This window comes from Silene latifolia, chromosome 9 (genome assembly GCF_048544455.1).
Source record: "Silene latifolia isolate original U9 population chromosome 9, ASM4854445v1, whole genome shotgun sequence".
In the NCBI taxonomy this organism is placed as follows: domain Eukaryota; kingdom Viridiplantae; phylum Streptophyta; class Magnoliopsida; order Caryophyllales; family Caryophyllaceae; genus Silene; species Silene latifolia.
The window spans coordinates 107535658-107541603 of record NC_133534.1 but is presented as its reverse complement, the minus strand read 5'-3'; positions in this window follow the sequence as shown (position 1 = coordinate 107541603).

Sequence of the window (5946 nt, the reverse complement as noted above, 5' to 3'; positions counted from 1 at the left end):
CGATTATTTCACCAAGTGGGTAGAAGCGGCTTCCTACACCAGTCTTACAGCCAAGAACGTGGCAAAGTTCATACAAACCAACATTATTTGTCGATATGGTTGCCCACATGAGATCATGAGTGACAATGGATCACATTTCCAAGCTGAGACTGAACAATTGCTAGCCAAGTACAAAATCAAGCATCACCACTCCTCGCCATATAGACCACAAACCAATGGCGCGGTAGAGGCAGCAAACAAAAATGTTGTCACGATTCTCAAGAAAATGATTGGCAACTATAGAGATTGGCTAAGCAAGACACCCTTTGCTTTATGGGAATACCGTACATCTGTTAGGACGCCCACTGGGGCCACCCCATTCTATTTGACCTACGGCATGGAGGTTGTACAACCAGTCGAGCTAGAAAGACCATCCTTGCGTATTTTACTCGAAAGTCAAATCCCAGAAGCCGAGTGGAAGAGGGATAGATATGAAGAACTCATCCTCCTGGATGAACGAAGGTTACGTGAATTACACAATGTGCAAATATACCAAGCACGTATCAAACGAGCCTTCAACAAAAGGGTTAAGCCAAGGAACATCAAAGAAGGAGACTTGGTCCTTAAATCAATTAGAGCTCTTTTACCTGTCGATCCACGAGGAAAATTCAAACCCAATTGGGCCGGGCCATTTTTAGTCAAGTCCATACTTCCAGGGGGTGCGGTTAGAATCACAGACCTAGATGGGAACGAATTTTCCAACCCAACAAACCTCAACCAACTGAAACGTTATTATGCCTAGAATAGAAGAAAAAACGCTCCTCGCGTAACCTCACGTGTCGCTCTTGTGGCATGAAATAAACGGCCCCTGGCCAAGCTGGATTAAGCTAATGTCATCTTGCTCTTGTATTTTGACAACTCGTCATCCTCACATCATCAAATAAACTAAATTGCATTTTAGGAGTAAGTAAAGCTCATGCTTATTTTCTAAGTTCATTACAAGCTCTTGCTTAGAACAATTATTCTTTTACATTTACTCGAACTACGCGCAAGGGTTCGATTTCATTTTCTAAATGAATACGTAGGCAATCCTTCACGGGATACAACCCATTAATTATTTTAAATGTAAATTGAAGGACATTTGCAATTGCATTTGAAATTCGACAAGAATAATCATAGAAAATCATAACGGTTTCATGACCACTTAACCTTTTTCATTTCATTTCTTTAATAATAATAGTACGTTACATAATAAAAATAAATAGGCTAGGATTCTAAAAACTCCAAGCTCTTCCAAAGTTTGTTTGAAGCCGACCACAAGCAGATTTCTCCCAGCAGTTCCAGACTATGTCCTGCTGTCTTCTCCCAATATCACGTTTTGTTTCCCCTGGATTTTCAAGGAATTTCAGGTATGGTCTCTTCTTATGGATGGCGAGCTTTCTTACGTAGTCTAATGGACTTTAAACGACCCTCCCCGATAGTCGACAGACTCTAAAATGTTCCCGACGACAGGTCCTTGGTTCAGACCCCTTGAGACGCCTCGCGTCGCCATAGTCGTTAGGTTGTAATCTTCGATTGACCTGATGGCTATACTTTGACTTTTTCCTTGTCCAAGCCTCAGTCAAAGTGGGGGCTCTGTAGATACCTCATTTCTGCACCTCCCGCAAACCACCCGGTGATGATTGGACCGCATATTTGGTACACGGAACGATTTGTGACAGTTCGTAAGTTTATCATCAAGTGATCGTTCAAACACTTTTGTCTACCCCTTAAATGTCATCAACGTGCCGATACGGTCGTTTTGGCAGTAATTAGAGTACATTTGGAGTCCGGGTCAAAAAACCGTCTTCATTTTCTAAAACCGAGTCAGGATGTTCTGGAATGTTCCGGACATTTCTATTCCATATTTTGCAATCTTTTAATGTTTGGTAAAGAATTTCCCGTAATATTCACACAAAATATTAAGGAAAACAAGATTAATCCGCTATTCCATAACCAAAACACGGAAATCTTTCTTCCGCAGGAGGAAACCACTTGGGAAAGGACGCAGCAAGTGTTGCGCCTCTTCCAAGAGACGCAGTGCCTGCTACGCCTCTTCCCAAGCCCTTTTTTGCGTATTTTTCGTATCTTTTCATATCTTTTCGAGATTCACTTCCAAAGTTTCTCCGAAAAACCCTACTTCCTCCGTGTGATTAGTATAAATAGAGACCTTCGGTCTCACATATTTCTCACGCGAGTGTCCGCCCTTCTCTTCTCCCTTTGCATTCTAAACCACGTTCTTACTTTTTGGCGTCTACGTGCTTGAAATTTCAACCACGTAAGCTCGGATCCTTCTGAGTACCAGCCTCGTTTTGCATGACCGGCTAATTTGACCAACTCCACATCAATCAACTTAATCAATCTTATTCGTTTTCCTCTTACGAGGGCACTTTCGTCTACATTCGAGTCGAGCATCACTAAACGTATACTTAGTTCATCTCGTTTCGTCAAACATGTAAGTCTGAGGGTGTAAATCCTTCTTTTGTTTATTGTTCTTTATTATCGTAATTAATATTGTAAGATTTATGTCGAAAGTATTCTTAAAACCAATTTCTAAAACCTTGTTTAAAACCCCTTTTTACGGATTATCAGAAGACAACCGTCGAGAAAGGACGCAGCAACTGTTGCGCCTCTTCGAAGGGACGCAGTAATTGTTGCGCCTCTTCGTGAGGCTGCCGCAGTTCCTGCTTCTTTTCTTCTTCCTTCGTCTTTTGTTCGTCTGTTTGTTTCGTTTTTTCTTTGTTTGTTCATTATTCTTTTAGCATGATAATTTGAGTATGATAATTTTAACATGTGATTCATTATTAGTTTATCATCTTTTAAATTCCGACTTAAATCCCAAGTAATTCATATTTGCGGGTTTTCGTCATTAAAATCAATTTGGGTTTTAGAGGTTCGATTCATCAATATTGAATCTCAGGAATTACTCTTTGATATATTTGTATCTGTTTATTTATCCATCATTAATTCATCATTACTAACTTGTTTAACCTAATTAATTTGTCTTAGTTCATTTTTAATCCATAATTAACCCATTAATCTTGTAATTAATTAGTCCTACTTAGTTTTGTTCATGCTTTACTGTTTTTATGACCTCATTCATATGTAAATAATATGTTAATCACTTTCATCCGAGTCAATTACTCAATAATTAAGCATTAAATTTACCAATGAACATTAACGAGTTGCGGTTCCGGCTTCACAGCCAGAACTCAACCCAGGAACAGACGCAGCAACTGCTGCGCCTCTTCCAAGGGACGCAACTCTGCTGCGCCTGTTCTCGGTTGATTTCTGTCCCTGAAATCCCGTTTCTGCTTGACCTTAGTTTATTAATTACATATTTAATTTACTATTAATCGTATTATCACCCTAATTTCTGTTCGTTTATTTGTTTGTTCTTTCTTTTCCCAAATTATCCGTTTTAAATGTATTTTCGACATAAATCAATTAAAATCGATGTAATTATTGTAATTTTCATTATTTTCATTATTGTATTTCTTTTATTGTATTGTTTGTATGTTTTTCACATGTAATCAACCTAATTCCTACTTTGACATCACTTGCATGTTAAATTACGTGTTCACCGACTTAGTCTAATTCTCACATGATAGGATTAATCTAATGGATGTTGCATTGCATGCATATAATCGACAATATATCGAGTATAGACAACTTCCCTAATCAATAGTAGAGGCCGCTATCGAGGCGGGCGGGATTAGGTGTTCGATCAAAAGAGCTTCCTAATACGTACCCTCACCCCTTACTCCAGATCTCTGTGAACATCCGTGTTCATTGGCATCCACGAGAGTCATTCTAGACATAGAATGCTAAGGGTAACGAGTTCTTGGTGTTCGTGTCACTAGTTTGTGTCTTGACATGGCACGAGTTATTCGAACGGTTTCCAATTTTCCACAATAAATTGGTGGTGACTCCACAAATGCAAACGCTTGTTCCCCATCGCCCCCGTGGGCCCGCGTCCACACTAATATGCTGCGTCGTGATCTGGTAAAGCAGTTTTAAGAAAGTTTTGTGGTCAAGGAAGTTGTGATTAGTCAGTGTTACGAGATTGTAAAAGTTGTGATGGCTATCGATGTGGTTTTTGCGCAATGTGCACGGTAATTCGTGTTGTGATACGAGTATTTTCGTGTTGCCATAGATCGTTGTTTGTTTGCTGCTATTTCTTGTCAGTGTCGGTCGGGGCATATAGACCGTTGTGTTATTTCCCGATTTTTCTTACCAGTGTCGGTATGGGTATGTTTCTATTGGTTTGTATAGAGGATGATATGAAAGAGAGTTGGGTATGGTTATGTTGTTGTCATGGTAGAGTAATATTCTGTTAATGAGATAACGTTGTGAGAGGTTGTTGGAGTACTTTTGATCTTGTTTTAGATGAGGCATTGGTGGACATAGTCGTGGCAAGATAATTGTAGAGCATGTGTGGTATTAAACTGGAACTACGTGTGGTTTAACACCTTTTCTTGGGACAGCGAGTACGGAGTTTTTGGACTTAGCATCATGTCAAGCTAAGGGTGAGCTTTGTGGTAATAAAGAAGATGAACTTGAGAAGCTAATGTAAGTATGTGTAACACTTGAGGATTGTGAGATAAGATTGTGGAGATGAGTGTATATGTATATAGAAGTATGTCGTGTTGTGGTAATGTAGAAGAGATGGAGTAGTGGTTATACTGAGGATTTTATGATATAGGTTATAACAGTACGGAATAATTGGAGGCACGAGAACTGTTAAAGAAAGAGAGTCCTGGATATAGGAATGGTTGTAGGTGTTGAGGTTATAGTGGGTTACCGTTGTCATGCGGTAGTAATGAGGTTTATGGGAGGTATGGCAAAGGACCTAGTATTAGTGATTTACGAGGACGTAACATTTATCTTAAGAGGAGTAGAAAGGGAAAAGAGAGTTTGATGGTTGTACATGTTATAGCACATTTGGAAGTTTGAGTGTTGGTGTAGCGTAAAGGATGGATTCGAGTTATGGTCGACTTTATTACAGGTAATGGCAGTGCTTGGGGTAGAATGATGTTTAGGTGTGGGAGTCAACTTCGAGGACGAAGTTCGATTTAAGGGTGGTAGAATGTAACATTCCGTTTTGATGGTTGATCTTGTTTGGTAGATTGTCTTGGTATTGAGTTACTAGTGAGTGTTATGGAAGTGAGAAAAGGTTGGCAACATTATATTGTGGTTATTTGGTAATATTATGGAGTTAGTATTGAGAGTATATGTTGTAGTTGGGACAATATCGTGAGTCGTGTTGTGGAAGTAAGTGTGGTTGGTAGACCTAGTGTTAGGTGTCCATGTTTTATAGGTTGGGTTGTAACTTCGGGGACGAAGTTCTTTTTAAGGAGGGAAGACTGTGATACTACGAATTTTATAGGCTGGTACTCGACCGAGTATGGCCTACTCGGTCGAGTAAAGTGTGTCGTGGTCCCTGTTTGGCTATTGCCTAGGAATACTCGGCCGAGTATGTGGAATACTCGACCGAGTAGAGGGTACTCGGCCGAGTATACTCTATACTCGACCGAGTATCCGGTCTGTCGAGTGTTTTTCCGCAATTTGATTTGGAAATAATTAGGGCATTATATATTACGCTAGACAGTTTCTAATGACGCTTTACAAACCTAAAAACATTCTACGACGCCCTAATCATATCCGATTCTCTCCTTGTGTGTGGGTGATCATAGCAATTGCATTCATTCCTTTTGATTCATCGTCGGTAAGTCCCCATCTTCATATTCACTGATTTATATTTAGGGTTTGTTCTTGATTATGAATTGGGGGAAATGGGGGTTTTGCAGTTAGTGATTGTATTATGTGATTGTTGGTGTAGGTGACGATGTGGTATTTGTTATGCATTTGTATGGTTGATTGCAGCATACGCGGATTGCGAAAAGGTAGGGTTTCTCCTACTCAGTA